General features: G+C 49.0%; 1 long non-coding RNA gene across 1 annotated transcript in view; it reads right to left on the bottom strand.

Annotated features, from left to right (window-relative positions):
- The window catches only part of LOC126514587 (uncharacterized), an 8708-nt gene extending 6136 nt beyond the window's left edge, over positions 1-2572 (bottom strand). Inside the window, exons 1-2 of the long non-coding RNA XR_007595624.1 lie at positions 2410-2572; positions 2090-2193 (exon numbers count right to left, since the gene is read on the bottom strand). This is a non-coding gene — a long non-coding RNA (uncharacterized lncRNA). The remainder of the gene's footprint in view (positions 1-2089; positions 2194-2409) is intronic.
- Between the last annotated feature and the right edge of the window lie 8214 nt (positions 2573-10786).

Raw genomic sequence — 10786 nt, forward strand, 5'->3', positions numbered from 1 at the left:
AAAAAAAAAAAAAAAGAGTTGCCTTGGTCATGATTGTCTCTTCAAAGCAATAAAAAACCCTAACCAAAAAAAAAAAAAAAATGAAAATGAAATGAAGCAAAGTCTTCAGAGAGACAAAAGCTGGGAGCAGATCCAGCCAGAAGAGCCACCCCAGGGGGCTTCTTGCAGCAACTGAAGACTGCCCCACACATAAGCCGGCATATAAGGCACAGAGCAAGAGACAGAAGGTCTGTGTCAGCAATGGGAATGAGCGGGGGACGCTGGCAACCATGAATCTATTTTGTAGACTTGAAAATGTTTGTCATGGAAGCTGAGAGCAAATGCAGGAAAAAATCAGACAAGCTGCAGATTCAAGCCGCATGCTGCATGTCCACAGTCCCACCCCCACCAGGACTGCATGTCCACAGTCCCACCCCCACCAGGACTGCTTTCCCGGTTCCCAGGGAAGCATCAGCCAAAACGGACCATGTGCTAAGCATGATGCTGACTTCCCACACTGCACAGGCCTTTGGTCTCGTGACATGACTCACTCTCACACACAGTGGATCTACAAAGAGGGAACCACGATACTTTCCTAGGTGTTTTCCTTCTGTACCATTTCACACACATGTGGCCGCTTCTGTGTGTTTGGGGGTGCTATTTGGTATGCAGTGCTAGGGATCAAACCCAGGGCCCCAGCTAGGCACGAGCTCTATCACCCCAGACTTAGGCAACTTTTTTTTTTTCATTTTTTTTCTTTTTCAGAAAATTTATACCTTAAGGATTTTCTATCTCAAAAATTTTCAAGCCACAATAAACACTCAAGAGTTTTCTGTGGGCTCCTGTGGATTTGTGTCTGCATTTCTTGGCATGTGCTTCATCTGCTTCTGATTTTATGTTCTGCTTTCTTGCGAACTGTTTGAGGGGTAAGGGTGGATTTCACTGGGACCCCATGAACAGACACTCTGTCAACACACAGCATGATGCTCAGGATGAGAATTTACAGACACTTAACACTGTTAGCTGGCAAACAGCCCAGCCTACATCCACACTGAGACAGTCCTGATAATACGCAGTTCTAAGATCACAGGCCACACAGAGCTGGCTTTGTTCTGTCTTTGTCCATTAGAAATATAGTGGGGACAGGGCATCGTAGGACACATCCAGCACCCAGAAGGCAGAGTCAGAGGCAGGCAGATCTCTGTTAGAGGCCAGCCTGGTCTACAGAGTGAGTTTCAGGCCAGCAGGGCTACACGGTGAGAACTTGTCTCAAGTTGGGGCAGAGGAGAAAGAGAAAAATAATAAAAGAAATATACTGAGAGAGGAGAGGAAATGAGAAGCTTCAGAGGGTAAAAACTCTTGCCACCAAGTCTGAGGACCTGAGTGGAATCCCCATGGTCCAAGTGGAAAGAGAGAACCAGATCCCAAAAGTTATCCCTTAACCCCATGTGTGCAATACATGCACATGTGCACACACACACACACACACAATTAATTAATTAACCAATTTTTTTTATAAAGAAGACATCAAAAACATGTGGTGGCACATGTCTCTAATCCAGCACTTGGAAGACTTGAAGCAGGAAGGTCACACGCTCTAGACCAGCCTCCACTACAGAATGAGATCCTGGGCCTGGAGGGATGGCTCAGCTGTTAAAGGCTAGGCTCACAGCCAAAAATATAAGCGTTCAGTTCCCAAGCACTCATGGCTGTCCCTCCAGTACCCCCCCCCAAAAAAAAGAATGAGCTCCTGCCTCAAAAATGCCATTTCAGAAGCTGAAGAATGACATTAGCAACTTGGGAGAGCTCACGCCAAGGGTTTCTGAGATGTGTCACGACTCACTGAGTGCTCTGCTGCTTTAACCAGGAATGTCCCTGCAGGTGCACTGTCACGGGCTAGGAATGAGCCATTTCTCTACCGTAGTTTTGTTTTTGCTTTTCTGTTGGGTTGGACTGGATTTTTTGCTATAATATTTTTGTTTTGTTTTGAGAAAGGGCCTCGCTCTCTTACCCTGGTTAGCATAGAATTCCCAAGGTGGCCTTGAATTCTTGGTAGTCCCCCTGCCCCAGCCTCCTGAATGCCGGAATGACAGGCATGTTGTATACCCACCTGTGCTGTTCCTCTTGGTTATTAGACATGGTGAGTGGTGGCAGCCGTCACCAGCCTTCCCAGGCCCACACTTGGTGGGCACATGTTAACACTGGCACAGGGTGCTAACAGGAGAAAGGAGATGTGTTGAAACAAGAGCGGCAGGGCTGCGTCCCCGGCACCTGGCCACCCGCATGGCTAGTTTATACCCAGAAATAATTACACGGAAACTGTATTCTCTCAAACACTGCCTGGCCCGGCTCCCAGTTTCTTATTGGCTAGCTCTTACATATTGTTTTAACCCATTTCTAATATTCTGTGTAGCCCATGAGTTGGCTTACCAGAGAGGATCTTAATCTGCGTCTGTCTGGAGCGGGAGAATCATGGCGACTCTTCCTCTAACCTTCTTTCTCCCAGAATTCTCTTCTGTATACTCCGCCTACCTAATTTTCTATCCAATAAAATGGGCCAAGGCAGTTTCTTTATTAGTAAGAAATCATTCCCACATCAGAGATGATATGTCCTGTGTCCTGGGACTAAAGAGACATCTGTAACTAGCACCGGGCTGCTGGGTTCATGGGTGACTACAGCTACTACCCAGAGGCCCTTAGCCAACCTGCCCTGGTTCCCGCCCCTGCTGGGTTCCCCTAGGCCCTACCTCTTTGCCTATAAGTTCAGTGCCCAGAAGTCTGTTCAAGGCTGAGTATGGAGTCCAGCAGCCCTGAGTTCAATCCCCAGCACAGAGGCAGAAAGAGTGGGCTCAGGTTCAGGGTACAGGGCATAAGGCAAGGCAACTTCCCTGTGATTTGAGTAACCTTGGCAAATGGGAGGATATTGAACACCCTGGCCCTCACCCATGAAAGAAGTCTTTAGATGCACTTCTAGCTGCTGGCTCTGAGGACAGTAGAACCCCCGGTTGAAGACAGCTGGTGTGAGCCGAAGCTCCCAGAAAAACAGCCACCAGCTATGTTAAAGGTTCTCCGAGGCTGACTGACTCATTACAAGTCCATGGTTGTGAAGAGCTGGAATGTTGTAAATCCAAACTATCTGGAACTATCTTTAGCCTCCTTGACATGCCATTTGTCACCTGCTCTTGTCTAGCCTAACATCCTTGTGCCTTAAGGGATGCCTTTTGGGATGTGTTATTAACAGACCCTCGCTTCCACCAGCCTGGGCTAAGAATGTATCCGATAGCATCTGAGGTCCACAGCAGTGTGGACAAGCATTCCTAGGGAGACACTGTGTCTACAAAGGTCTGTAGACCAATCAGACCTTCGGTGACGTAGAAGAGTTGGAATGTTGCAGGTCCAGAGCCTAATCACAGTTTATCTGGGGCCGTCTTTAGCTCCGTTGCCTATATTTGTGTCAGACCTAACATCCTGTCACAAGCAAGTAAGAACCTTTTGGGAATGTGTTCACAAAGCCCTAGTTTTCCACCAGTCAGCGGACTGAGAACCCTCTCCGACAGCGACCAAAGCCAATAGCAGGGTTCTCCCTGTGCAGTCATAAACCCCTACCTGGCGTGTCCACGGATGTGTTTGAAGAGTGTCTTGATTTGTGGATGTCTCTGTTCTGTTACCATAAAGAGTTCTGAGCCTGCCCCCTCATCGAGCATGGCATCTGGGGAGAGTGGAAGCTGTGTTCCAGGGGCCATGGTCACTCATATTTGGCTCTTACCCTTGCGGTGAGGACTGTATTTTTGTGACATCAGCAGAGACCTCCCTACATCACTAAGACCCGCCTACCTGAGCTTCCCACCAATATATTTGAAAAGCATCCTGATTTTTTTTTTAACTTTCTTTTGTTGTGCAACTATAAAGACTCCACAAAACTGTTTCCAGACCGGAACATTTTATTTGGGGTAAACCAAATCCATGTTCCCCAGCCGTAGCCACAGATATTTGGCTCCAGAATAAACAGTTTCTTGTTCCCTTTGAGGCAGGAGCCAGGTTTACATGGACACCAGATAGTCACTTGTAACCGCTGCACCCTGTGCGCTCCATGCACCGGCCTCCCACCACGCTGTTGATAAACATTCCCTGGACCTTCCAGAAATCCAGCTTACCCATCAGAAATTGAGGCTCAGAGGTCTAAGCGACATCCCCCAAACCAGGAAGGATTGGAAGTAGGACTCAAGTCCTGGCTCCTGAGCACTCTCTCCCTATGTAGCTATATGCACTTGCAGACACATAACCTGGACTTCTGAGTGAAGGCTAAATGATAGATGGGATTCTTGTCCAGCAAACATTCTTATCCAACCATTGCCCTTTCAAAGTTGGGTATACAGACTTTCACTGCAGGCTCTGGGCCTGACTATGTTGCTTGCCTCTTTGACTGTATATAAAAACTGTGTGCAGTTGGTTATGTAGACCTAGGAGTGGGTAGGGTGAAGGGATGGCTATTCATCACCACTGTCCCAACCACTGTGACTTCAGGAGAAGCAGCACATCCAACCAATGAATGATCATGTTAGCAGGGGTAGCCCTCGAAGGATGATGGGTCCATAGTACCTTACCCTGACCACAGGGCTGTTTCCTGTCCCTTTACACCAGCCCAGGCCTTACTCACTATCTGTGACTATCTGGAGAAGGCTCTCACACACCAGGTAGCCAAGTATCTCCTGGGCAGGTAAGTCACAGTGACTCGGGCTACAGCAAATGCTAGACCAGCAGCTCCTCCTGGCCAGCCTCATGTCCTCTTGATGCTTTTTACGCATGTTGGTCCATTGGTTTCCAAGTAGAAAAGAAGTACTGGTCCTGTATTTCAGCTGTGTGTGTGTGTGTGCGTGCATGCTCATGGGCACGCGTGAATGTGTGTGTGTGTGTGATGTGAGCCTCTCTGAGTGTGTCCATCAGTGTGTATACACACATACATGCCAGTGCACATTTCCATGTGTCTAATTGTGACTGTTTCAGTATGTGCATTCCATGCTTGTCTGTGTATTCATTTTCATGGTTGAAATGTCTGGGATAGAGAGGCCTCAAGAGGGACACTAAGATGGATTATTGGTGGGATGGAGAGGCCTCAAGAGGGACATCATGATGGATTATTAGGGATGTTAAATAGGAATTGATCGAGGTGACCTGGAAATAAAAAGACAGGCATCTTCAGAAGCAGAATTGTTCTTTAATCAGAACAGAAGGACCACAGACTCTGAAGAAGTGAATCTTTGTACAAGTGGTATAAGGTTTCAGGGTTTTTTAGGATGGAAAGGGGAGAACTTGGGGAAGGAAGAGTCCATCTGCTGGTCAGTTCCCCTGTGGTCTGGAAATAGTAGATACAGAAGAACTTGGTTTATGGGTCTGGTGGTCAGGAGCTTCCATGGTGTTAACCGTCAGCTTTCCTGTCCAGAGCTTCACAGTCCACTGAAGGCCTTTAGGTAATTAACCATTTGGGGTAAGGTGTTTATTAGAAATGTTAATAATGCCATGATTAGAAATGTTAATAATGCCACGATCAGACAAGTCACAGGGGCAACAACATCACAGGCTTTCTGAGGAGAGTTCAGGTCCCAGCACCAGAGACACTGATTATCTGTTCTTGTGTGTGTGTGTGTGTGTGTGTGTGTGTGTGTGTGTGTGTGTGGTGTGTGGTGTGTTTCACCCCCTTGGGGCATATGTGTATAGTCTTGGAGAACTTAGGGCCTGTCTATGAATTTATGTATCTCCATACTCAACATTGAAAGAATAGAGGAACTGAACCCCCAAACCCTCTTGTGCCCGACAACCCAACACATTGCTCTTCTCTTGATGACCTAGACACACACGTCCTACAAGTGAAGGTCATCTCTGCTGAGGTGATGCTGGCACTCTCTCCAGAGAGGAAGGGGTAGAACAGGCGGGCAGTGAGCACACTGAAACAGGCCAAGGGTGTCCCACTACAGCTTAGCCAAAGCTCAGGGCCACTGATTCCTTGGGATGCCACCCCACCCCAGTCTCATTTGACTCTTTTAACAATGAGAAATTTGGATTCTTTACTTTTCTTGTTGCTGCAATCAAATACCTAAAAAAGCAGTTTAAGGAAAGATTTGTCAGTCGGTGGTGGCACATACCTTTAACCCCAGCACTTGAGAGGCAGAGGGAGTCGGATCTCTGAATTTGAGGCCGGTCTGATCTACAGAGCGAGTAGTTCCAGAACAGTCAAGGCTACATAGGGAAGGGAGATCCTGCCTCAAAAAATAAAAGGGGGGTGATTTATTTGGGTTCACAGATCGAGGAGACACATTCCACCACGGCAGGGACAGTATGGCAGCACACAGCTCTGTGGTGATGGGAGTGGGAGGCAGCTTGTTTACATCTCAGCAAACCAGACCGAAGCTGAGCTGACCTAAGGACAGGTCCAGGGACCCTCTTCCTCCAGTGAGGCCTCACCTCTTACAATCTCTACAATTCTCCAACAGCACCAGCTGCTGAAGACTGAGCGTTCACACATGACCCCATGGGGGACGCTTCATATTTGAACCACAAAAGCTTTTTAGGTTTGCAGAGAAATGTGAAGTAGTCCCTAAAGGTGTATTGCAACGTGGGCTCCAGCTCAGTGAGGGAGCACTTGCTTAGCTGCCTGAGACTCTGGATGCCATCCCCAGCACCACAGAAATCAATTTAAAGCTCTTAAATGTGCAGTTATGCATGTCCATATGTAAACCCCATGTCTATGAGCAATTTTCAGTGTCTTGCAACCATCGTGACCTGTCTCAGAACAGGCCCCACCCACAGCACTCTGTCTATGCCCACGCATCGTCCTTGGTACCTTCTGTGATGCCCAGTCTCCTAGCCTTGCCATCTGGACACATCACAGCCATGGGCTTGTAGGACATACAGCGCTTGTGTCCGGGTGTCTCCCTCAGAACCAGATTCCCATGTTCAGCTTGGCAGGAGTCTGGGCTGCTTCCTTCCCCAGCTGGCCCTCACCCTGAGTCAGACAGACTGCACTGCGTTTACCAGCTGCTCTCGCATTGGACTGCTCTGAAGAACGCTGCCGATAGACAGAGCGCCTGGACTGTAAACAGGATTTCTACGAGGTCGCAGATAATCGTGTTTGACCTTGCTTGGTCACCCTAGGATGGAGTGTGCGTTGGATCTGTTGAACAGCTTGTCTTGCCTTGGGCGAGCAACTTCCAGGAGGGAAACCCGAGCTACACACTGCGTCCACGTCTGCACCCTCAGTCTGCCCCTATAATGGGCTGCAGCCATCTTTTTTCTCCAGCAGACTCTTTAATTTTCAATATGAGAGAATCTGTCCCTTGCTGTGTGCACCAATAAACATAGTCCCTTCTGTCAAAGGTCAGGCCCCTGCCTCTTTTTCTGCCTCCCATGTCTTTACATTACCTCAGAAATCTAACAGTTGCCATAAACAGACCACATAGGATCTCACTATGTAGCTTTGGTTGCCCTGGAACTCACTATGTAGACCAGGCTGCCCTTGAACTCACAGAGATCCACTTGCGTCTGCCACCCGAGTGCTGGGATTAAAGACGTGCCGTCATGCCTGGCTCACGTGTAGGACTTTTAGGGGCACGTGTTTGTTTTTGGTTCTGAGTCAAGGAAACTCCCTGTTGTCTGTATTCACTTCCAGGTGCATCTCCACCTTGCTTAGCATCTCGAAAACAGGATCGCTTAAAGATTCTGATGCAGCAGGCTGCTCGAGCAGCCACCAGGGGGCCAGTTCCCCAGAGCAGCCACCAGGGGGCCTGTTCCCCAGCACGTGTATTTTCCTGCTTTTATTTTAATATTTATCTGTTTGGTTGGTTGTTTAATTATTTGGTCATGGAGTGCACCTGGTGCCTATCCTATATGGTAAGTCATGCTCACCTGTACCTCCTGGCTCTTGGCTCTGCCCTCTGCCCTCCCCATGCAAGGTGGCCTTCCTGTGGCTAACGCCATGGAGTGTCTTCCTGTGCCATCAGTCACCCTTTCGTCTTTGTAGAAGAGTCTGATGTCTTGATGATTTGTAATTAAATAGCCTGCCTCTTCAGGAGTAGGTTCCAAGAGATGGGGTAACCATACCACCAGCTCATATAAAATCGGATGTGAGGTCTCACAGTTTCTCAAGGCATTTCCGGTTACTGAGGAGAATCTGCCTGGACTTTCTACCCACAATCCTGCCTGCCACCATCTGCAGGGAGCTGAGAATCCCTTCCCTAGGCAAAGTGACTTCCAGGCAACCTCAATGACTAAACTTTACCCACTCACCTCAGCCATTGTGTGCTGTGGGCACACAATGTCTTGTACTCTCCAGCCACCTCTATAGCTTCCTATTTCCAACTTGGATTTCTCATTTATCCTGTAGGCTTCACCCACTGCTGCCCCCTTCTAGAAGTCTTCCTATCCTGCTTCTTCCTACCCTTCCCCAATCTTGAGCCACGCCATCTCCTTCTGCGGGAGTTTGGGGACTCTAAGCCTGTCAGGAAAGCAAGGACAGACCCTTTCAAAGAGACCTAGGGCCTGCTTCTCATTCCTTGAGTTTACCTTGTGTCTACTGACACTTCTAATAGGCTAAAGAAAAAGCCCGCTGGTAAGTCAAAGAGCCCACCTAAGAAAGGATACAGAGGCAGTCAGGGACGGATTCAGGAGAAGGAATTAGCAAAGGGGAAGATTGGGGACTCTCTAAAACACCCAACCCAGAGCAGCCCAGGCAGACTCCTGGTTCTGGGCTCCTCCCAACCTGGCTGGAAGCTGTCTGCTGTTCTCACTTCCTCATCCTCTCCAGGTCTGCCACTCCTTTCTCTGCGGGGTGAGCCTTCAGATTCTCCAAATCCGGCCATTTTTTCTTGCTGTTTCAGTCTTCTTTCTGGGATGTACAATTCTTCTTTTTTGTCCCACAGAATGAACTCAGTGAACTCAGTGGCCATACCCCCAGAAGACCACCCCACCCCCCAAGACCCCTATAACATCTCCAGGTCCCTCCTCCTCAGGCTGCTGTCTGGAGCCCTCCACGGTTGGGTTGTTTAGTTTAGAAACAGGATCTTCCCATCAGACCGGCCTTGAACTCTCAAGTTGGTTTGTCTTTCTTTCTCTCGACTCTGCCTTCCGAGTGCTGGGATCACAGGAGTGCACAGCCACCCGGGTAGGCTTTAAACTCCTGGCCATTCCTGCCTGGGTCTCTGAGAGCTGGGATTCCAGTCCTGTTACCAGGAATGTGCTCCTTCACCTGTGGGTTCATTCACTCCTTCAGTTTTCTGGGACTGTGTTGGAAATGGGACAGGAAGGAAGTAGCTGGGCATGGTGTGGTAGACTTTTAATCCCATTAATCCCCACACTCTGGAGGCAGAAGCAGGTGGCTCTCTGTGAGTCCGAGGCCAGCCTGATCTAGAAAATGAATTCCAGGACAACCAAAGCTATGCATAGAGACTGTTCTCCACCACCACCCCCAAAAGAAAAAGAAACAAACCACACACATACAGGAATTGAAAGAAAACAAGTCACAGCAGGATGGCCATCAGAAAGACAGGAGACTGGGGACATGGGACCAGAAAGGAGACTGAATCCAAATGTGAAAGGGACTTGTGGAGCCAGGGGCCCCAGGACCATCCAGAAAGCTCTTCTGATTCCCACAATGCATAATGGAACTCCCAGCCTTGGGGACTGGGTACACCCACCAGAAACCATCTCCACAGCCCCATATGACCAAGTCCTCTGTACCTCTGCCACTAGGCAGACTTCTTGTACTCTAAAAAGCTCCAAAAGCAGAGGTGGCCTGTCTGTCTGTCCATCTTGAAGCCCCCAGCCCAGCAGAGACCTCCTTCAGTACTGATCTGACTACATCTGAATTGAAATGGATCAGCAATACAGCTGGCCCTCTTTGTTCGGCTTCTGTCTAAGAGGTTCTTTCCACACTCCCACTACAGAGCTCCTGCATCTGCCTGCCACAAAGGTCACAGAACGCCATGTCCCCACCCCAGAGAAGCTGGATGTTGCCTGGAAACACTCCCAGTTGTCAGCACTGAGGGGGCTGCTGTGGCCGTCTAGTGGCTAGTGGCCAAGGAAGTACTAAAGTCCTGCAATATGCAGGCCATTCCACAAAGCTGGGAGCTGAGGTACTGTAGAAGTCCCTCACCCAAAGGGACACACAGCAGGGTGTGCTTCTCCACAGAGTGACATTCTGGTGACACAAATGTTGGCAAGGCCCAGATATGCTGGAAGGAGTCATGCCTTGGGCTGGTGAGGAAGGATGCCTAAGTCTGTCCCCACCCCCAGCAGGAGAGGAGCGTTGTGTGGCTTTCATAAGAGAAAGATTTGCCTTGACAAGTTGGGAGATGGCAGAGTCTCCCACAATGCCTTCTGCTTCGGAGGGACCAAGCGGCACACACAACATCTGTGTTTGCTCTTCTTCCCGGGCACATGGAAGACTCCGTTTCCCAGCACCCTACTATAGTTAGATGTGTAAAAAGGTCTAGTGAACCATTTCGGCTCTCATTTTCATTCTCCACCCTATACTTGTTTGTGACTATGGCCCCCACCCACATTGGATGGGCCTATGGATGCCTTCAAGCAACCTGGATTGTGAGGACCCAGGCAGACCCATGGGCTTCTTTCACCTGCTTGAGTCGCATGGCATCAGGTGGACCTTCAGTTATTATATTAGGAAACATGGGGCTGGAGAGATGACTCAGATTAAGGGCACTGGCTGCTCTTCCAGAGGTCCTGAGTTCAATTCCCATTAACCACATGGTAGCTCACAACCATCTATAATGGAATCTGATGCCCTCTTCTGGCCTAC

This window comes from Alexandromys fortis, unplaced genomic scaffold (genome assembly GCF_014885135.2).
Source record: "Alexandromys fortis isolate MF-2015 unplaced genomic scaffold, M_Fortis_MF-2015_v1.1 scaffold_149, whole genome shotgun sequence".
In the NCBI taxonomy this organism is placed as follows: Eukaryota; Metazoa; Chordata; class Mammalia; order Rodentia; family Cricetidae; genus Alexandromys; species Alexandromys fortis.